Consider the following 24,239-nt stretch of genomic DNA (forward strand, 5'->3'; position numbering starts at 1 on the left):
TAAGTGGCATCCTCTTCCCTTTGGATCCTCCTGACCTCCTCATCCAGCTCCCTGTCCCCTGGAGCCTCAGCCACATGATTTGCGTCCGGAGCAGGGGCCAGCATTGACCCACCTGCCACCTGGGTTTCCACCAGCTCCCTGCCCCTTCCGCGCTTCTCTTGGCGCCTTAGCTTGGCTGCCCCAGCATGTTTGTTCTTCCTTGGCTCCTGGGCTCCATCGCCTCTGCTGGTCCCCTCCCCTGCAGAAGCAACCTCACGGCTCTCCTCTGCTGGGGCCATGACCGCATTGGCGAAAGAGCGCGGACAGCGACTGAATGGGTGACCGAGGTCACCACACAGGTGACACCTAATCTCTGTACAAGATGCCGCAAGATGACCTACCTCGCCACACAGAGCGCACTTGATGACATTACAGGCTGCACTCAAATGTGTGGGGTCGACGCACTTGTGACAAAACTTCGGCTGCCCCTGGTAGAAGGCCAAGATACGATCCCTGCCAAGGAAGGCCGCGGATGGTATGTGGGCCACCGAATTCCCTGAACGCTTAAGTTTCACCATAAATGTCCAGGCTCCGGACCAGATGCCGTGTTCGTCCCGGTTCTTATTGGGCATATCCACCACCTCTCCGTACCGACTTATCCAAGTCATGATATCGTAACAAGAGAGGGACTCGTTACGAGTCAAAACGGTCACTCTCTTGACTCCAGTCTGGCAGGTTACCACTTGTGCAGCGAAACCGCGCCAACCGGGCTCGTCCTTCATCAACTCGTAGTTCCCCCAAAAGAGCTCAAGGCCCTCTGGGCGAACAAAGCTGATGTTGAAGTCAGACGTGCCGTAAGGATGGATCAGGGCATAGATGTCATTTGCCCTGAAACCCATCTTCAGCAGAAGCTCCACCACCTTACCCCTGGATGGGCACGCGTCATTGCCTCTCCACTGAAGACGAGCCACATTCCTACGGCCAATGTCCTGCCCGGTTGTCGGCAGGGACCAGACGGTCTCCCCCCTTTGTTCTAGGAAGGCACCAAGACCATGTCTCTCCACCCAGAGAGACAAATCCACAACTCTGCCCCCTACATTCATCGAGCTCTCCCCCCTCCTCAAGGCCTCCAGGAGGTGCCGTTGCAAAACGCCATCCCCAGAGCCCAAAGACAAGGAGAACGCATCCCCCCTCCCTCCAGCGGCGACACTGGCATAACTTCTACCAGCTGTTGTCGCCGCTGGAGGGGTGACTGGATCCCGGCCCATCCCCTGGCTACTACCCGAAGCCCCACCCACCTGTACAGCTGATGGCATACCTCCCACGAGGTTGGGGGCATCCGGAGCCTCCACGGGAGCAGGGACAGCAGTAGTACCAGCAGTTACATCCATCACACCACTCATACCTTCCTTTCCTTTCACCGGACCAGGACCTGATTCACTTTTGTTTTTAACATTACACTTGCTGGATGGTTTGTCCTAGGAGCGGGCTGAAGCTGGAGACCGACAGAATCAGTCCTGAGTCCTGCATTAGTCTTGGTGGGAGCTGTCTTTGCAGCCCCAGCTCCGCCTATTTTCCCAGCCATTCTGGGAGTTGTGGTACTTTTCACTTGCTTTGTTGTGACCGCATTACTGTCATGATGGGTGGGAGGATTGGCAGGCTTGGCTACCACCGACTGCACCCCCTCTACACCTGGTAGGCATTTTAGGGACACAGGAGGGACAGCCAAGCCGCCACTGGTGGAACCTGATGCCGGACTGCCCCCCCTCCCACTGGGGGGCAGCCATCAGCACCAGCACCTCCGGATTGGCCGCGACCCCTCATTCCATCTTTCCCACGGACCTTCTCTGCCTCCTTATCGCCTCCATTCCCACTACTGGCACAAGCAGAAATGGGGTTTTGGGCCGCATTAACCCTCTTTTCCCCAGTCCCCTGCACCGGACCCACTGCAGAGCCCGGGACTAGGGGTATACCAGGGCTAGCACCCCGATCTGACTTTGCAGCTGGACCGGAGTGCTTGGTGACGTACACAAACCTCTCCTGCATGGTGGTCTTCATCTTTTTTTTCTGTTTCTTTTTGCCTGCCGATGTTCCTTCAGGCATGTCGTCACCAAAGTACATGTTCTGCATCCTTTCTGGGGACTCCTGCAGCATGATTTGCTGCATTATGAGGGCCCCCTCACCGCTGCTGCTGTCGCTGTCGTCGTCTGCATCCTCAGCACTGGACTCCTCTGATGTGGGGGGCAGGCTAACCTGCTCAGCAGGAATGCTGCTCCCTGGGGTTCCCCTCTGCTGTAGGGACTGCTGCTCCCCAGAGCATACTGGCATCCCTTCCTGTGCATCCTCCAATTCATCCGAGCTGCTGTCGCTGCTTATATGCACCATTCCAGAGAATCGCTCGTCGTTTAAGAGCTTCTCTTTAAACGGGCCGCTGGCTTGGAGGATTCTATACCTCTCCTCTTTGAAAAAATCAACGGCCTCCTTGCAGGCTTTAACTCTTTCTGCTGCAGCGATCTTTTTCCTTCCCTGTGGAGCTTTGTCTAGATCGCTCAGGGCAGTCTGCAGTTCTCTGCGATATTTCTGCAGCTGCTTACCAACCTCCTTATAGTCCTTTATGTTGGCAGCTATCCGAGACGCCATGTCAGTAATGGATTTACCTTTGCTGCGCTCTCCCCAGCTGACACTTGTAGGCGCCTTTGCAGCACTAACCTTGCCTTTGGTTTGGCTTCGGGTTTTCCTATAATCCACGTCCTCCCGGGGAGTCTGGATGATGCTGCGCGGACCCCGACTGGATCCTCTCCCCTCCTGGGGTTCATTCCTCCCCCCTCCCGACCAAAGCCGGGGGGGGGGGAAGCACGGGACTCCATAGCAAATGTAGCCCAGAAACGTGAACTTATTCCTGGGCTCTTAGCAAGGTCTCCACCCAAGAAGCAGACCACACCCTGGAACCAGCAGAGCTCTCCAACACACAGCCTTACTCCAGAGCTGCACTCACTATTCTGCTGGTGGAGTCACTGTATACATACATTACTTATCCTGTACTGATCCTGAGTTACATCCTGTATTATACTCCAGAGCTGCACTCACTATTCTGCTGGTGGAGTCACTGTGTACATACATTACTTATCCTGTACTGATCCTGAATTACGTCCAGTATTATACTCCAGAGCTGCACTCACTATTCTGCTGGTGGAGTCACTGTATACATACATTACTTATCCTGTACTGATCCTGAATTACATCCTGTATTATACTCCAGAGCTGCACTCACTATTCTGCTGGTGGAGTCACTGTGTACATACATTACTTATCCTGTACTGATCCTGAATTACGTCCAGTATTATACTCCAGAGCTGCACTCACTATTCTGCTGGTGGAGTCACTGTATACATACATTACTTATCCTGTACTGATCCTGAATTACATCCTGTATTATACTCCAGAGCTGCACTCACTCTTCTGCTGGTGGAGTCACTGTGTACATACATGACTTATCCTGTTGCAGTATGAAGAGCAGCTCTTGAGCAGGGACTGCTACTTTGTCACTACTAAGATGAAGATTTATGAGGCTTTGCGTTTCTGTATTTGGGCGGATTGGGCTGTAAAGTCTTATTTCCAGTAGCCTTCTAGTGAACATTCCCTCTACATTGGAGAGTCCTCCACACTTAATGGAACACAATGTAAATCTCATCCGTCTTCCCCATTTGTTCCTCGGGAATCCCCACAAATCTCAGTGACAGCAGCGCTCTATATGCTATTAACCAGCATGGGTAGATTCCTTCAGCATCCGTAATGACATCACTCCTGTTATTTCTAGAGCGCACTAAGAGAAATCTGCATTTTCTTGGCAAGCGTGGAAAGCGCGGACGGGGTGAGGCGAAGATTAATCTATGAAGTTTAGGAAGAAGTGAACTTAAAGTTCGGAATGATAAAATATTGGGACGGCTGAAAAATGTGACCTTTAAGAGGATTGCCAGCAGTTTTTGTGAGTCCCAAATTATTTTGTGTCTCATATGTCGTGTGTGACCTTCATTATACTGGAGAGATCGCGGCGACGGGAACAACGGGGACTTAAAGGGGCTGTGTGTGACCAGGGACGCATGGCCACTCAGCATGCACAGTACAACCCCCTAATATTGTGCAGCTCTGCCCCTTCTGGACTCCAGCAGACCTCGGAGGAGTCCTGCGGTGTCAGCGGCAGGTCCTGTACATTCCTCGCTGCGCCCCCGTGGCTCAGAAGTCGTCTCCTTCATCTCTCTGTTCAGTTCCTGCAGTGAGGCACATTATCCTGCTGAGGGCGACACCAAAAATGAATCCCTCTGCCATGAAAGGTGAACTCCTCTGTACAATGTTAGGCAGTCGGTACATGTCACTATGATGCCAGGAGCCAGCAGAACATCACCTATCACACTGTCCCCCCCCCCCCCCCCACCCGACCACCACCACCAGCTTGTCTTCGTCCCATCCTGGTGCCATCTCTTCCCAGGTAAGTGATGCGCCCGATTGTCCACATGATGCCAGGACCCAGCAGAACATCACCCATCACAACGCCCCCCACTGTCTTGTCTTCTTCCCATCCTGGTGCCATTCTGGAGATGCTGTGACCTATCCTCCGCACATGAAAGCTTGGTCCTTGTCAGAGTCCCTCAGATCTGCATCCTTGTCTATCTCCCAACACACCAGTGAATGGTCAGAAGCGCGGCGCTCAGCTCTGCCGCTGCTATCAGTGAACGACGTACGGATCCTATAGAGTCGAGCAGGAACGGTGCTTAGCTGAGCGCTGCTGCCCATTTGTTGAGGCCATGGGTGGGGGGCTCAGCACCCGGACCCTCGATACTTGTGACACGTCACTATCACATGTCAGAATTTTTGAAAGTTTAGTTACTATTTAACCAGAATTGAGGTGTTTTTTCTCCGCGTTCTTGAAAACAACGTATAATAGTTACAGAATACCTAAAAAATGGTACCAATAAAAATGCCCGCTCGCCATGCAAACAGCAGGACTGCATAGGAACGTGTGGAGGGGAATACTACAGTTATGGCGTTTGAAGATGAAAATCCCCCCAAATTGTCATGTCCTCAGGAGGAAAGCAGACCACGGCATGCGGGGGTTAATAAATGTGTGTACTGCAGTGAGGCTGGTCATACAAGCATAGACCACAGCAGCACTTTCTGAGCAAGAAATATATCCAAAAATCACCTTGAAATGCCAGGTGTAGCGGGGCCGTATGGAAGCGGCACAGGCGCGGTGGAGGCTCCATGCAGGATGCATACCGCTGCCGCTCTTCACAAACTGCTTCTGTCTTTACGGGACACAAGTTAATATTGATTTGATGTTCTCATTTTTGTAACGACTTGCAAGTGTTATCAGAGAGAGTGGAGACACCCGGGCAGAGCGCGAGTCAGAAGAACAGCCATGGCGGCGCGCTGAATCCTGATGAGATGATTAATGAACTCACACGGGGAGGCTGGAGAGACGATTACCAGAAGGATGTGCGCCGCCTAAACACCGCTGAATTATTGAATTTACTTCCCGCAGCCAAAGACAACAACAAGTCGCCGGCAGAAATCAGATAAACTGCATTACAGACTCCGGCAGGAAATTCCACCAGTAGCGGCGGACGGTCTCTGGAGTGCAAGGAGAAGAGTGTAGAGCGCATCTATACATACCGCGCCGCCGGCCATGGGGCCGCCAATGGGAAGACCAGCAAACTATGCTACACGGATGACTAACAAGAAGGGGAAAAACACAAGAGCTCCCGGACTGTGAGGGATGGCTGGTGTGACATAGGGGGTCACTTACTTTCCTCCTGTACTGTGGATGATGGGCGGTACAGCTGTGTGTTATTAGTTACATTACATAGGGGGTCACTTACTTTCCTCCTGTACTGTGGATGATGGGCAGTACAGCTGTGTGTTATTAGTTACATTACATAGGGGGTCACTTACTTTCCTCCTATACTGTGGATGGTGGGCGGTACAGCTGTGTGTTATTAGTTACATTATATAGGGGGTCACTTACTTTCCTCCTGTTCTGTGGATGATGGGCGGTACAGCTGTGTGTTATTAGTTACATTACATAGGGGGTCACTTACTTTCCTCCTGTACTGTGGATGATGGGCAGTACAGCTGTGTGTTATTAGTTACATTACATAGGGGGTCACTTACTTTCCTCCTGGAATGTGAGGGATGCGTGGTACAGCTGTGTGTTACATAGGGGGTCACATACTTTCATCCTGTACATGATAGGTGGTATGCTGTGTGTTATTAGTTACCTTACATAGGGGGTCACTTACTTTCCTCCTGTACTGTGGATGATGGGCGGTACAGCTGTGTGTTATTAGTTACATTACATAGGGGGTCACTTACTTTCCTCCTGGAATGTGAGGGATGCGTGGTACAGCTGTGTGTTACATAGGGGGTCACATACTTTCATCCTGTACATGATAGGTGGTATGCTGTGTGTTATTAGTTACCTTACATAGGGGGTCACTTACTTTCCTCCTGTACTGTAGATGATGGGCAGTACAGCTGTGTGTTATTACTTACATTACATTGGGGGTCACTTACTTTCCTTCTGTACTGTGGATGATGGGCGGTACAGCTGTGTGTTATTAGTTACATTACATAGGGGGTCACTTACTTTCCTCCTGGAATGTGAGGGATGCGTGGTACAGCTGTGTGTTACATAGGGGGTCACATACTTTCATCCTGTACTGTGTATGAGTTACTGTGAGGATTTTAACCAGGAACCTCCTACACTCCAAGCAGTAGCCCTTCTTCTTGAGCTATACAGCCTGTGGACAGTTCCCTTGTATTACTTTCAGCTTTGTTCCCAGATTACAGTCATCTGGTTCCTGCCTCCTGTTCCTGATTAGGCTCATTATAAAAGTCTGACCCTGTCACTGCAGTGTGTGATTATTGTGCTCCACAGCATTGACTGATTAGCTCCCCAATCTGCTTGTTGCTACTGTGACAAGACCTCCTGATATCGACTTCTGTCTCATCCCCTGTGCTACAAACCGAGACTTGCCAATGCTAACCTCTGGCTTCCATCTGACTACATTACCTGCCTCATACTTCTTCACTGCATATCGAGACCACCAGTTGCTGACTCCTGGCTCATCCCTGGCTATCTCTCGAGACCTGCATGGCTACTACACCTATGGCTGGTCAAGACGCTACGGCTACATTACATCGGGAGTCCCTTACTTTCCTCCTGTACTGTGGATGGTGAGTGGAACAGCTATGAGTTATTAGTTACATTGCATTTCTCTGTATTTGTGACTAAGATACAATCTGACATATTGAATTAGTTATTACACAGGAATCCTGGGAAGTCTAAGTATTCAGTCAGTTTTTCTTGCATCTGTGTGTTATGATGTAGCAGACGACTTCCAGGGATATCGGGTGATACAACAGGACAAGGACTCAAAGGCTCAAGCGAATTAAGTTTCTACTTTGGAACAGCCACAGTCCGGACCATAACCCTACGAAGATGCTGTGGATGACCAGAAGAGGGTTGAGTATACAAGTCACAGTCCTGACCAAAACCCTAAGGAGATGCTGTGGATGACCTGAAGAGGGTTGTGTATATAAGTCACAGTCCTAACCAAAACCCTAAGGAGATGCTGTGGATGACCAGAAAAGGGTGGTGTATACAAGTCACAGTCCTGACATTAACCCTACTGAGATGCCGTGGATGATCTGAAGAGGGTTGTGTATACAAGTCATAGTCCTGACCGAAACCCTATGGAAGTGCTATAGATGACCTGAAGAGGGCTGTGTATACAAGTCACAGTCCTGACCATAACCCTAAGGAGATGATATAGATGACCTGAAGTTGTCTATGTATACAAGTCATAGTCCTGACCATAACCTTACTGAGATGCCGTGGATGATCTGAAGAGGGTTGTGTATACAAGTCATAGTCCTGACCATAATCCTATGAAGATTGTGTGGATGACCTGAACAGGGCTGTGTATACAAGTCACAGTCCTGACCATAAAACTATGGAGATGGGGTGAATGACCCGAAGAGGGCTGTGTATACAAGTCACAGTCCTGACCATAATCCTATGAAGACGGTGTGGATGACCTGAACAGGGCTGTGTATACAAGTCACAGTCTTGATCATAACCCTATCGAGATGCTGTGGATGACCTGAAGAGGGCTGTGTATATAAGTCACAGTCCTGACCATAACCCTATGGAGATCCCATGGATGACCTGAAGAGGGTTGTGTATACAAGTCACAGTCCTGACCATAATCCTATGGAGATGCTGCGGATGACCTGAAGTTGGCTATGTATACAAGTCGCAGTCCTGACCAAAACCCTATGGAGATGCCATTGATCACCTAAGAGGGTTGCATATACAAGTCACAGTCCCAACCATAACCCTACAGAGATGCTGTGTATGATCTGAAGAGAGTTGTGTATAAAAGTCACAGTCCTGACCATAACCCTAAGGAGATGCCATAGATGACCTGAAGAGGGCTGTGTATACAAGTCACAGTCCTGACCATAACCGTTTGGAGATGGTGTGGATGACCTAAAGATGGTGGTGTATACAAGTCACAGTCCTGACCATAACCCTATGGAGATGATGTGGATGACCTGAAGTTGTCTATGTATACAAGTCACAGTCCTGACCATAACCCTATAGAGATGCTGTGGATGACCTGAAAAGGGCTGTGAACACAAGCCACAGTCCTGACCATAACCCTATGGAGATGATGTGGATGACCTGAAGTTGGCTATTTATACAAGTCACAGTCCTGACCATAACCCTATGGAGATGCTGTGGTTGACCTGAAAAGGGCTGTGTATACAACTCACAGTCCTGACCATAACCCTATGGAGATGCTGTGGATGACCTCAAGAGGGTTGTGTATACAAGTCACAGTCCTGACCATAACCCCATGGAGATGCTGTGGATGACCTGAAGAGGGTTGTGTATACAAGTCACAGTCCTGACCATAACCCTATGGAGATGATGTGGATGACCTGAAGAGGGTTGTGTATGCAAGTCACAGTCCTGACCATAAACCTATGGAGATCCCATGGATGACCTGAAGAGGGTTGTGAATACAAGTCACAGTCCTGACCATAACCCTATGGAGATGCTGTGGATGACCTGAAGAGGGTTGTGTATACAAGTCACAGTCCTGACCATAACCCTGTTGAGATGCTTTTGATGACCTGAAAAGGGTTGTATATTCAAGTCACAGTACATACCATAACTCTATGGAGATGATGTGGATGACCTGAAGAGGGCTGTGTATACAAGTCAGAGTCCTGACCATAACCCAATGGAGATAATGTGGATGATCTGAAGAGGGTTGTGTATGCAAGTCACAGTCCTGACCATAAACCTATGGAGATCCCATGGATGACCTGAAGAGGGTTGTGTATACAAGTCACAGTCCTGACCATAACCCTATGGAGATGCTGTGGATGACCTGAAGAGGGTTGTGTATACAAGTCACAGTCCTGACCATAACCCTATGGAGATGATGTGGATGACCTGAAGAGGGTTGTGTATGCAAGTCACAGTGCGGACCATAACCCTATGGAGATGCTGTGGATGACCTGAAGAGGGTTGCGTATATAAGTCACAGTCCTGACCATAACCCTATGGAGATGCTGTGGATGACATGAAGAGGACTATGTATACAAGTCACAGTCCTGACCATAACCCTGTGGAGATGCTGTGGATGACCTGAAGAGGGTGGTGTATACGAGTCACAGTCCTGACCTTAACCCTATGGAGATGATGTGAATGATCTGAAGAGGGTTTTGTATAAAAGTCACAGTCCTGACCATAACCCTGTTGAGATGTTTTTGATGACCTGAAGAGGGTTGTATATTCAAGTCACAGTCAATACCATAACTCTATGGAGATGATGTGGATGACCTGAAGAGGGTTGTGTATACAAGTCAGAGTCCTGACCATAACCCTATGGAGATAATGTGGATGATCTGAAGAGGGTTGTGTATAAAAGTCACAGTCCTGACCATAACTCTGTAAAGATGCTGTGGATGACCTGAAGAGGGTTGTGTATACAAGTCACAGTCCTGACCATAACCCTGTGGAGATCCCATGGATGACTTGAAGAGGGTTGTGTATAAAAGTCACAGTCCTGACCATAACGCTGTGGAGATGCTGTCGATGACCTGAAGAGAGTTGTGTATACAAGTCACAGTCCTGAGCATAACCCAATGGATATGCTGTGGATGACCTGAAGAGGGTTGTGTATACAAGTCACAGTCCTGACCATAACCCTGTGTAGATGATGTGGATGACCTGAAGAGGGCTGTGTATACAAGTCACAGTCTTGACCATAACCCTATGGATATGCTGTGGATGACCTGAAGAGGGTGGTGTAAACACGTCACAGTCCTGACCATAACCCTATGGATATGCTGTGGATGACCTGAAGAGGGTGGTGTATACAAGTGACAGTCCTGACCATAAGCCTGTGGAAATGCTGTGGATGACCTGAAGAGGGTTGTGTATACAAGTCACAGTCCTGACCATAACCCTATGGAGATGCTATAGATGACCTGAAGAGGGTTGTGTATACAAGTCACAGTCCTGACCATAACCCTATGGAGATGATGTGGATGACCTGAAGAGGGTTGTGTATGCAAGTCACAGTCCTGACCATAAGCCTATGGAGATCCCATGGATGACCTGAAGAGGGTTGTGTATACAAGTCACAGTCCTGACCATAACGCTGTGGAGATGCTGTGGATGACCTGAAGAGGGTTGTGTATACAAGTCACAGTCCTGATCATAACCCTATGGAGATGATGTGGATGACCTGAAGAGGGTTGTGTATGCAAGTCACAGTCCTGACCCTAACCCTATGGAGATGATGTGGATGACCTGAAGAGGGTTGTGTATACACGTCACAGTGCTGACCACAACCCTACGGAGATGCTTTGGATGACCTGAAGAGGACTATGTATACAAGTCACAGTCCTGACCATAACCCTGTGGAGATGCTGTGGATGACCTGAAGAGGGTTGTATATTCAAGTCACAGTCCTGACCATAACCCTATGGAGATAATGGGGATGATCTGAAGAGGGTTGTGAATAAAAGTCACAGTCCTGACCATAACTCTGTGGAGATGCTGTGGATGACCTGAAGAGGGTTGTGTATACAAGTCACAGTCCTGACCATAACCCTATGGGTATGCTGTGGATGACCTGAAGAGGGTGGTGTATAAAAGTCACAGTCCTGACCATAACGCTGTGGAGATGCTGTGGATGACCTGAAGAGAGTTGTGTATACAAGTCACAGTCCTGACCATAACCCTATGGAGATCCCATGGATGACTTGAAGAGGGTTGTGTATAAAAGTCACAGTCCTGACCATAACGCTGTGGAGATGGTGTGGATGACCTGAAGAGGGTGGTGTATACAAGTCACAGTCCTGACCATAACCCTATGGATATGCTGTGGTTGACCTGAAGAGGGTGGTGTATACAAGTCACAGTCCTGACCATAAGCCTGTGGAGATGCTGTGGATGACCTGAAGAGGGTTGTGTATACAAGTCGCAGTCCTGACCATAACCCTGTTGAGATGGTGTGGATGACCTGAAGAGGGTTGTATATTCAAGTCACAGTCCATACCATAACCCTATGGAGATGCTATGGATGACCTGAAGAGGGTTGTGTATACAAGTCACAGTCCTGACCATAACCCTATGGAGATGCTATAGGTGACCTGAAGAGGGTTGTGTATACAAGTCACAGTCCTGACCATAACCCTATGGATATGCTGTAGATGACCTGAAGAAGGTGGTGTATACAAGTCACAGTCCTGACCATAAGCCTGTGGAGATGCTGTGGATGACCTGAAGAGGGTTCTGTATACAAGTCACAGTCCTGACCATAACCCTATGGAGATGCTATAGATGACCTGAAGAGGGTTGTGTATACAAGTCACAGTCCTGACCATAACCCTATGGAGATGATGTGGATGATCTGAAGAGGGCTGTGTATACAAGTCACAGTCCTGACCTTAACCCTGTTGAGATGGTGTGGATGACCTGAAGAGGGTTGTATATTCACGTCACAGTCCATACCATAACCCTATGGAGATGCTATGGATGACCTGAAGAGGGCTGTGTATACAAGTCACAGTCCTGACCATAACCCTATGGAGATGCTATAGATGACCTGAAGAAGGTTGCGTATACAAGTCACAGTCCTGACCATAACCCTGTGGAGATGCTGTGGATGACCTGAAGAGGGCTGTGTATACAAGTCACAGTCCTGACCAAAACCCTATGGAGATGATGTGGATGACCTGAAGAGGGTTGTGTATACAAGTCACAGTCCTGACCATAACCCTGTGGAGATGCTGTGGATGACCTGAAGAGGGCTGTGTATACAAGTCACATCCTGACCATAACCCTGTTGAGATGGTGTGGATGACCTGAAGAGGGTTGTGTATACAAGTCACAGTCCTAACCATAACCCTATGGAGATGCTATAGATGACCTGAAGAGGGTTGTGTATACAAGTCACAGTCCTGAACATAACCCTATGGAGATGCTATAGATGACCTGAAGAGGGCTGTGTATACAAGTCACAGTCCTGACCATAACCCTATGGAGATGCCGTGGATAATCCGAAGAGGGTTGTATATACAAGTCACAGTCCTGACCATAACCCTATGGAGATGATGTGGATGACCTGAAGAGGGTTGTGTATACAAGCCGCAGTCCTGACCATTACCCTATGGAGATGATGTGGATGACCTGAAGAGGGTTGCATACAATTAACAGTCCTGACCTATAGAGATGATGTGGATAATATGAGAAATATGAGATAGTGTGAGAAATTTATATCTGGATAACACTGCTGGCCTGTTGACCCCCTAACACTAATTCAGGGACCATAAGACCTTCACTCCCTTACCAGTGACTATTCTTTTAAGTTTAGATTACTCACATCCATGTCTGTGCCTTGTCATAAGTATGCGTGTATAAATATGCTGCCTCCTCAGATCCATTTATTATGCTTTGATGAAGGACTCAGAGTAAGTCTGAAAACTCGCTGTAACATCATGTATTTTTGGTAGCCAATAAAAGGTCTCATATCTACAAGATGACCTGGTTTCACTTACTGAGAACAATCACATTTTGGTCTACTGGCGACAGCGGACCAAACTTTTTTCAATAGGCATGGAGAGTCATAATAGTAGCTTGCAGGGGGATGGGTGGAGAGGCGGACATTGTGGAGCAGCACCATGAGACGACATGGAGTAGGGTGTGGCAGATAAACATCATGGCCATACCATCACCCTCAGCCACTACTAGTCGCAGCCGCACCAACACCAGGAACAGCACGTCCACAGCTGGGTTTACGCACAGGACTTGTGCAGCCGGGTGACAGAAGAGTAACATCTGTAAAATCTGGGGTAAGCGTTTGAGCACAGGGTATAACAGTACATCCTGGCAGGGAGGTACGTAGCACAACAGGACGTACAGGTATACCCTAGGGATAGCGCAAGATCATAAGAGAGCCCGTGGTATCAGGCAGCTGCAACAGCGGGAGCAGCGACTCCCGCTGTTAATCCCTCCCCTGCCAAAATCTATGTAGATCGCGGCATGTAAACAGTTCACAGAGAGAGTGCGCAAAAAAAAAAGTGTCATTTATGCTGCATGATTAACGCTGTAAAAAAAGAACCCACAAAAATCCATGGCAGAACTTTTACAATATAGTCCTATTTATGGAAGCCCCCCGTCCCCCAGATATGATAGCAATACCACCTCAACCATGCGCAATCATGCAGCCTGAACACAAGCACCTTCCACAGTGTGATGCTCCGTGCCAACCCGCAGCACCAGATGCCCAGCGACATTGCTTGGTTAAAAAAGCCGTCCGTGCCCTGCACCACCGTGTGCTAACACGTCCCTGGGTCAATGTCCTGCAATGTCCAGAAGGGGTGGTTGATGTTTCATGGTACCCCACTCCTCATCCACCTCCTCCTCCATCTCTTCATACCACCTTTCATCACCTTAGACATCGGCACAGATATCCATATATGACAAACCCAGCCTCCATACAGTGCTGCACGTGGGGAGCGCAGCCATATGGCCAGATGGCCGAAGAGCTGTTGATGGCTCTGTAGGACCAGGGTGATATGTGGATGACCCCGCACAATCTGAAGTCAGGCAAGTTCATGTGTGACAATGGGGCCAACCTGCTGGCAGCCCATCGCCTTAGGAGCATCACAGGCGTACATTGCCTGGCCCATGTATCATATGGCTTGAGAAAGGTGTCATCAGGACACCGAAACGCGTTGCCTGTCTAATACGTTATCCACAATCGGTGGATTGTTTAATAAAACCTTGGATTTTATCCAGTACACCGGTGTGTACCATCGTCTGTGATTGGAGTCTACACTTCAAGGAGGGGGTTTCTGTATCTACACCCCCCCCCCCTCCTCCCTAGTAAGTGTCTTTCCTACACTATCACTTGCCTTTACGCTTACCGCTAAAGACAAAGTGTTCTTCTTATATACAATACAAAGTACCTTGTAGCGCGGTGACAATTTTTTCTAACAATAGCGTACATTGCCTGGCCCATGTGATGAACCTGGTAGTTCCCCATGGCTGCAGGGATGCATCCATTGTGGATCACAGCTCTGCAGCTCATGGTGGACAAGCAGGAAGCTGTGGCACTACTGGTGGCACGGGAAGTCTAACAGAGGTGTGGCATCGTTTTTTTTTAGCCCGTTCCAGCCTGCAACAGCAGCACATGGTAGGACTGGCAATCGCAGGTAACACTTCCACCACATGCACACAAATGGATTTGCATTGCGGAATCGACAGCAAATACCGTTCATTTCATGCTACGGAAAAGCGCTTCTGACTGGACACTCGCGGGATCGAATTGTGATTTCTGCGAATGCAGGAAAAATCTCAGCATGTTCTTTTTTAGTGCAGATTGTGCACAATGGCTTCCATGGAAGTAAATGGAAGCCGTCTGACCCGCGGCCCTTCCGCAGTTTACATTTCGGAAAGGTCGCGGATTCTATGTCATCACCTAGCGACAGCGCGGGAAAAAAAAAGATTTGGAAAAAATCTGTACTGCGCATGTCCGACGGCGAGCCATCCGGACCATCCACTGTATAAATACAGGTATGTGCAGATGCCGGCCGGGCACAGGGCCAGATTCCGCTGCGGGGTCCCGCAAGTGGAATCCGACCCGTTCATCTGCAGCCGGCCTTATCCATGAAGATCCAAGATTTTGTTAGCTCTCGCATGGATGTACTCAGGCATGGAGTTGGCTCCCCTGCCAGTGTGCTATCAGAAAGGGTCTTCAGAACAGCTGGGGGTGCGATAACTACCTGACACATCCGCCTGTTCGCAGACAATGTGGATCACATAACGTTTATAAAAATGAACCAGGCGTGGATTTCACCTGACTTCTTCCCCCCATGGCAGACCCCACTAATTATTTAGCACGCTGCCAAGTTTTAGTCACATGTGACTGAGTATAGATTCATATCAGAGGCCACACTCTGCCCTCAAGATGCTGGTGGTGATGCTGCTTTTTCTCCTGCTTCCGCCATGCTTCCTCCTCCTACTTCTTCGCAAATGAAAAACATGTTAATATGGAAATATGGGGCGACAGTTCTCATATTTCCATGAGGAGCACCCTCTGCCCCCAAGCTGCAGTTGGTGGTACTGCTGCGTTCCTTCTGCTTCCACAATGTCTCCTCCTCCTCCTCTTCCTTCTCCCAAAATAAAAATTTTGTAAAGCCCAGAAAACATTTGTAGATCTACCGCTGTTTCTTGGAGGAGGTCCGTGCTCGGCTGTTCTGTTCACCTGGTAGAATTTGTCCTTGTGGCATTGCTTTTAAAACGAGCAGCACTCCTGCTGTCTTCCTTCATGCAATCTTTGATCTAGGAGACCCTATGTATGCTGTGCTATGATTGACCCTTAAACCTCTGGACTGTGTCTTGACAGATTTTTGGGAGGAGCACAGTGTTCTCTAGATGTGTGGTTGTATTCCCATGTAATTTGGAGGGAGCTCCATTGGGAACCTTCTGGAGGGCAAATTAATATCTCCTGGCCAGGTTGAAATAGACTATTCTCCTGCACCGGCATCTTTCTTCAGCTAGGCCTTGGCTTCTACTCTCTGCAGCAGTTCCTTCTCTGATCACTTCTCTCCTCATTTTCCTTCCCCTTCATATTGCATGTGCTTGGCTCCCTCCTCCTACGCTCTCTTTTAATCAAAGGAGCTCTTAAAGTTTTCCCTCTGAGTCACATACATTTTACCATAATGGAAAACTGACTAACCCAAAAATTAGCTGGAGACGGCCAAACACCAGGGGCGCTGTTGCTAGGCAGATTTTATTTAACCCCATTGCTGGGGAGAACAGAGTTATCCCCATAAAGGGTGCCTCCCATGTCCCCATAAGGGCTCATAGTAAGTTCCCTAGGACCTATTAACCTTAGGAATACCCTGTAGGATTCTCTCACTACAGTTCCCCCCCACCTAAAGTACAGCCATCCTCGTTGTAATCTGTGATCCGAAGGGCGAGGCACATTACTGACCTATAAATATCACAGCTCATGTATAATTAGAGGAGAGTTAGGATACTTGCAACTATATCTTTCTCTGGAGTTGAAACGTTGGGCCAAGACAACCTCTTAAAGGGGTTGTCCCGCGATAGCAAGTACGGGTTATACACTTCTGTATGGCCATATTAATGCACTTTGTAATATACATCGTGCATTAAATATGAGCCATACAGAAGTTATACACTTACCTCCTCCGGTGCTGGCGTCCCCGTCTCCATGGTGCCGACCAAAGCTGCCTTCTCCCTGGATTAGACGGAGTGCTCATGCCGCACAGAGCCGGAGCGGCCCCTTCAGCGCAAGCGTGTTTAATCGAGGGAGAAGAAGGCTTCGGCCGGCGCCATGGAAACGGGGACGCCAACACCGGAGGGGGTAAGTGTATAACTTCTGTATGGCCAATATTTAATGCACGATGTGTATTACAAAGTGCATTAATATGGCCATACAGAAGTGCTTAACCCCACTTGCTATCACGGGACAACCCCTTTAAGTCCCAACTGGCTATGGGGCCGATAAATTACTCTTCTCCTCACATTCTAAATATTGCACATAACCATTATGCATCAAATAACATTTTAAGGAACTAAGTCTGGAAACCTAGAAAGGGAGAATAGGTTAAGTGAAAACAAAGCTTATAGATGAGAAAATCCAAAAAATCGACATTGTTGAAACAACCTGGAAAAGAAAACATATTACACAATACTGTTAAGTCCCATTGGAGAAGTCTTTGGGATTAACCCCCTGTGTGCAATGGACTTAGAGATTGTTCTCCGGGAAAAAAAAGGGCACACAGGTCATAATTTCAGGACGCACCTTGTGGTCCCCCAGTCCTGTGTCCTCCATGAGAAAACAAGTATACACAGCTCCAAGTAGTCCCTTGGGGCAGACTCCCTGAACAATACGCACTCACTGAGCAGTCCCTCTGGGTTTGAACCTTGTTGCACCGTCTCAGCAGTCTCTCAGGGTTTGAACCTTGTTGCACCGTCTCTGAGCAGTCCCTCCGGGTTTGAACCTTGCTGCACCGTCTCAGCAGTCTCTCAGGGTTTGAACCTTGTTGCACCGTCTCAGCAGTCCCTCCGGGTTTGAACCTTGCTGCACCGTCTCAGCAGTCTCTCAGGGTTTGAACCTTGTTGCACCGTCTCAGCAGTCCCTCCGGGTTTGAACCTTGTTGCACCGTCTCAGCAGTCCCTCCGGGTTTGACCCTTGTTGCACCGTCTCAGCAGTCCCTCCGGGTTTGACCCTTGTTGCACCGTCTCAGCAGTCCCTCCGGGTTTGACCCTTGTTGCACCGTCTCAGCAGTCTCTCAGGGTTTGAACCTTGTTGCACCGTTTCAGCAGTCTCTCAGGGTTTGAACCTTGTTGCACTGTCTCTGAGCAATCTCTCTGGGTTTGAACCTTGCTGCACCGTCTCAGCAGTCGCTCAGGGTTTGAACCTTGTTGCACCGTCTCAGCAGTCTCTCAGGGTTTGAACCTTGTTGCACCGTCTCAGCAGTCCCTCCGGGTTTGACCCTTGTTGCACCGTCTCAGCAGTCCCTCCGGGTTTGACCCTTGTTGCACCGTCTCAGCAGTCTCTCAGGGTTTGAACCTTGTTGCACCGTCTCAGCAGTCCCTCCGGGTTTGAACCTTGTTGCACCGTCTCAGCAGTCCCTCCGGGTTTGACCCTTGTTGCACCGTCTCAGCAGTCCCTCCGGGTTTGACCCTTGTTGCACCGTCTCAGCAGTCCCTCCGGGTTTGACCCTTGTTGCACCGTCTCAGCAGTCTCTCAGGGTTTGAACCTTGTTGCACCGTTTCAGCAGTCTCTCAGGGTTTGAACCTTGTTGCACTGTCTCTGAGCAATCTCTCTGGGTTTGAACCTTGCTGCACCGTCTCAGCAGTCGCTCAGGGTTTGAACCTTGTTGCACCGTCTCAGCAGTCTCTCAGGGTTTGAACCTTGTTGCACCGTCTCAGCAGTCCCTCCGGGTTTGACCCTTGTTGCACCGTCTCAGCAGTCCCTCCGGGTTTGACCCTTGTTGCACCGTCTCAGCAGTCTCTCAGGGTAGGACTCTTGGTATTTGCAATCCACGAAAGAAAGAATAATTTGTAATCCAGAAAAAGGAAAAGGAAAAAACCCACCAATAAAAATAAAAATCAACCACCGCTACAAAAAATGAAGAAGTAGACAGATACTGGCAATAAGAAGCTGGGAGCTGTCCTCTGGTGCTCCTTGTGGACGTCTGGAGTTCCTCGAAGAATTCCCTTCCTTCTCTGTTTGGATGTCCTGGGTTTGTTGGTCTTGTCATTTGGACATTTCAATCTCTTCCCATTGGTCTTTTTCGGGTGAAGAGTCTACAGCTGAAGGTAACCAGGACAATGCTTCCGCATTTCTCTCAGCTTTGCCAGCCCTGTATTTGATAGTAAAATTAAAGTTGGCTAATCTGGAGGCCCATCTTTGCTCTAAGGCTCCGTGTTTCGCAGAATTCAGGTGCACTAATGGATTATTGTCGGTATAAGCTACAAAAGTCGCTGCAGCTAGATAGTCCTTGAACTTTTCTGTAACACCCCAAATGAGAGCTAAGAACTCTAATGTAAAGGAACTATAGTTCTGGTCATTCCATCCAAAGCCTTTTAAGGAATGGCTAGCGTAAGCAATTACTCTTTCCTTACCTTCTGGAACCTGATTGAGGCCTGCACCTAACCTAAATCTGGTATCGGTGTAGAGTCTGAAAGGCTAAGTGTAATCAAGGTATGCCAGAATTGGAGGTGTGATCAATTTTTCTTTAAGGACCCAGAACACTTGTTCTTCTTCCCAATTAATGGGAATGGGCTTCTGATGTGGCTCTTTGGAATACTCTCTCAGTACCTCCTGCAGCGTCTCAGCTATACCGGCAAAATTTGGGATGCAACTCCTGTAGTAGCCTACAAACCATAGAAAACTATGAACTTGCTTAAGGTCTTAGGAGTTGGCCAGTTTTTGATGACCTTGGTTTTCTTGGGGTCAGGTTGCACCTCTTTGGCACTCACAATGTGGCCTAAATATTGAACTTGGGTCTGCAAGAGGTGACATTTTGATGGCTTAACTTTGAGCTCGTGTTTAATGAGAATCTGAAATACATCATCAAGATGTTGCAGATGATCTTCGTAGGTCTTAGAATAAATGATGACATCATCATCGGGAGAGAGAAGCACAACCTCAAAGTTTTTGTGACATAGGCAACATTTCATCAGTCTCTGGAAGGTACCTGGGTACACAATCCGAAGGACATGCAATTGAATTTGTATAGGTCCATGAGGATAGTAAACACAGTTTTTTCTCAATCGGGCTCATATATAGAGACCTGCCAATAGCCACTAATGAGATCTGGCATGGAGAAGTAAGCCACAGAAAGTAGCGCGGTCAATGATTCCTCTATTCGAAGCAACGGGTACACACCTTTAGAAGTGATATTATTGAGCTTATGATAGTCCACACAAAAATGGATACCACCTTCTTCTTGACAAGCACCAGGGGTGCAGCCCAAGGACTATAGCTTTCTCGAATGACGTTAGCGAATTTCATCTTCCAGATCATAGATTTGACTTGTTGGTACGTGTAAGGTGGTATCAGGCAGTATCTCTTTTTTTATAGGGGCATGGCCATCTGTAGGGATGGTATGAGAGATGCCTTTGAGTTGGCCAAAGTCCATGGTATGTTTACTGAAGGCAGCTTGGTTTTCTCATGCCACATCTTGTACCCCTTGTATTTGTTCTTCAAATGACTTGGAGTCCCGAATATGCAAGTAAGCTAACCAAGGCCCCTCAGCTGAAGTAGAGGGATTATTCTGCTGGGAACATTGCTGTACTTCACCTTTGTCAGGGCCTAGAATGTCTTCTGGATGAAGAAGGGAAACTTGTGCTACTAATGAGTATCTTTTCAGTTGAACAGGGGTATCCCCTATATTGATGAGACTAATTGGTACTCTTTTGGAAGACACCATAATGATACTTCTGGCCACCATCAGAAAGGGGTGCTCTTCAACAGGAATGGGCTTGACTAATGCCTGATAATCCATTCCCTAAATTCTGGGCCTAGTCTGACACCACAACAAAATCTCAGACTCGGGGCAGAACCACAGGTCTGACATCTTTAAAACAGACTCGACCCACACAGCCTTTGGGATTGGTGAACCTCTGCTGTGCTGACAGGGCTTTGATAGTTTTTCTCAACACTATTTATTGGGCATGGGATGCTGTGGGAATGGACCTCTGCATTGCTTCTAGCATTTCATCATAGCAGTTTCGAAGAATGTTCATTCCCAGTACAATGGTTGGAGCATTTCTATCCTGCATGTGAACTACAAGAATGCCTTGTTTTGGTAAATTTAACCCTTCCAGCAAGAACAGTAGGTTCCCAAAACCCTACTACGGGTATCGGCTGGCCATTGCTAGCTGTAACATCAATCAAATGTACTGGTGGGAAGACCAGAGCGTCTAAGGTCCAATGCTTTTCATAGTCGTTTTTTTTTTTTTTAATGGTGGTGACTTGTGACCCGGTGTCTAACAGGGATGGAAGAGTTATGCCGTTAATGTATAAAGTGACTTCAGGGCACAGGCCAACATACTTTGACAGCTATGTGGAGGAAAATGAACCAGCACTTCGTCCACCTGGGGCGTGGTCCAAGGGCCCGGGGGAAACCCATTTAACTTCCAGCAGATGTATTCCATCTGGCCAAAGTGCTGACAGTATTTGCAGTTGGAACGCTCACCTTCGTAATTTCCAGAAGGCCGAGGTGCCCTGGGAAGGGGTCTACGTTCTCCGGCCAAAAAATGTGGCAAGGACATCTGACTCTCTAACTTCCCTACCTTTTTACATAAAGCAGCTACATTATGGGCCAATTCGGCCATCTGCTTTTGCATTTCCTGCACTAGATCTTCCACAGGTGCTCCAGCCTGACTAGCTAACAGGGCCAGCTCGCGTTTGTAAGGGCGACTGTACCAGACTTCCCACAGTAGATCAGTTTTCAGAACCATTTATCATAGGCACCTGTTGTTCAACTCCCAGCACTTGGATGGCCAACTTTGTGAAGTTGAAGTTAGGTACTGGACTCACAACATCTTTAATTGACTATGGAGTCTTTCTCTCACCGCCCCCTCTATGAATTGCTCCTGTATGGCCTGATCTGCTCCGTCAGCTTCCTTAGGGTCGGCATGGATCAACGCCTTCCTGTCTTCCTGGAAGGACAAGGCGTAATCCCAGAGAGACTCGCCAAGTTTCTGCCTTTTGCTAAAGAAACTCTTTTTGATTTCTGACATGGTGCAGTCTTCAGACATACTTTGCAGCCTTTCTAAGATTTGATTATTGTTTTCTTTTGGCTTGGGGCCAGGTTTTTACTTACTGGGCAGCTGCTCCTTCTAATTGCCCCATCAATATTTCAACCTTTTGCTCCATGGCTATTGGGTAGGAGCAAAACATGGCCCTCATTTTGTTCCTGAATTCTCACAGGGTATGCATTTCCCCACAGTATCGAGGTAGCCAAGGAGCGCCTAAGTAATAGGGCATAGTCAAAGGCATGATAACAGAGCAATTAGGGGTGGTAGTAAGCCTCGGCTGCTCCGTATCAGTGGAGTCTAGTGGGGGGATGTCACCAGGTGTAGAGCTGGCAACAAGGTCTGGCGGGGGAATGTCACAAGGTGTAGAGCTGACAACGGGGTCTGGTGAGGGGATGTCACCAGGTGTAGAACTGAAAATGGGGTCTGGTGGTGGGATGTCACCAGGTGTAGAGTTGACAACGGGGTCTGGTGGGGGGATGTCACCAGGTGTAGAGCTGACAATGGGGTCTGGTGGTGGGATGTCACCGGGAGTAGAGCTGACAGCGGGATCTGGTGATGGGGGGGGGGGGGGCTGTCATCAGGTGTAGAGCTGACAATGGGGTACGATGGTGGGATGTCACCAGGTGTAGAGCTGACAACGGGGTCTGGTGGTGGGATATCACGAGGTGTAGAGTTGACAACTGGGTCTGGTGGTCGGATGTCACCAGGTGTAGAGCTGACAATGGGATCTGGTGATGGGGGGGCTGTCATCAGGTGTAGAGCTGACAATGGGGTACGGTGGTGGGATGTCACCAGGTGTAGAGCTGACAACGGGGTCTGGTGGTGGGATATCACGAGATGTAGAGCTGACAACAAGGTCTGGTGGTCAGATGTCACCAGGTGTAGAGCTGACAATGGGGTCTGGTGGTGGGATGTCACCAGGTGTAGAGCTGACAACGTGGTCTGGTGGTGGGATGTCACCAAGTGTAGAGCTGACAACGGGGTCTGGTGGGGGGATGTCACCAGGTGTAGAGCTGACAATGGGGTCTGGTAAGGGGATCTCACCAGGTGTAGAGCTGACAACGGGATCTGGTGGTGGGATGTCACCAGGTGTAGAGCTGACAACAGGTTCTGGTGGAGGGATGTCACCAACCAATCAGTACGTGCATCACAGCTTCTCGACCTTCCAGGGTCTACTGTTGGCCATGTTATTGGGAAATGGAAGCCATCCAGTGTATGTGGTGCCGCCACATTCATTTATACCTCGTAAACTGACAGAAAGCGGACAGCGAAGCCTTGGAGGAGCTGTGAAGACATCACACACATCGTCTGCCCTCACTTAGGAGGTCTTACAGAACATTGGACATCCATTAGCACCAGGACCCTCTGTAGGGAACAGCATGTGAAGGGTTACCATGGACGAGCGGCTGCAAACAACATCACAGCAGTGAATGCAAAGCAGTACTTGCGATAGGGCTCGGAGCGTCAGACTGTAAGTAAGTGGAAGCAAGTGTTGTGGATATATCACAGTCCGCCATCTTCCGATCGGATGGCGGCACTTGAGTGTGGTGGATGTCTATAGAGCGGTTTCTATGTGACGGCATCATCCCAACAGTGGAGTTTGGAGGAGGTTCTGTTATGGTGTGGGGGGGGTTCTGCTGGGAAGGACTGGAGCCATTGGTTATAGTGAAGTCCACCCTCACCACCAATGGGCACAGAGACCCCCCAGACAATGTGGCATCACCTCCCTTGTGGTAATACTCTGGTACAGCTCCGTGTCTCCACCAACATGATGAGTGCCATGTCATACGGCACACAGTGTGGAGGAGCAGAACGTCTGCAGACTTCATTGGCCGCCCCAATTCCGGATCTCAATCCAATCGAGCGGGATGAACCAGAACGCTGTATCCGTACATCCAACACACCCATCATCCACCTATCACTATCTGAGGCTCCTCCAGGAATTAAGGCAAATCCCTGCACACATCTATGGGTATCTGGTGGGAAGTGGCAGCGGAGGGGACTGCAGTCACTGAGGCCCAAGGAGGCCAACACGGGGGGGGGGGGTATGGGGATAAAACAGAATTTCATGGTCTACTCTGTGCGACCCGATACTTCTGTCAGCAGAGTGTATATGTTTGGTTCTCCAAAGCGAGGGATCTCTTTGAAGCCTCACTGTCTAGAAGACGAAGGTCCTGGAGATGGGAGACCACACTTTATTAACTTATAATTCCCTAATAAGTTATTGGAAAATGGATCCTTAAACTTGACGCCCCCTGTGACTATCCAGAACATTCTGTGCAGCCGTCAGTATGGTTATTCCACAGCTAGGGTAATGCCGTTAGAAGGCACGGATCATCAGCCGGCTCATGGACCATGCATGATT

Source organism: Eleutherodactylus coqui, chromosome 4, assembly GCF_035609145.1.
Source record: "Eleutherodactylus coqui strain aEleCoq1 chromosome 4, aEleCoq1.hap1, whole genome shotgun sequence".
NCBI classification, from domain to species: Eukaryota; Metazoa; Chordata; class Amphibia; order Anura; family Eleutherodactylidae; genus Eleutherodactylus; species Eleutherodactylus coqui.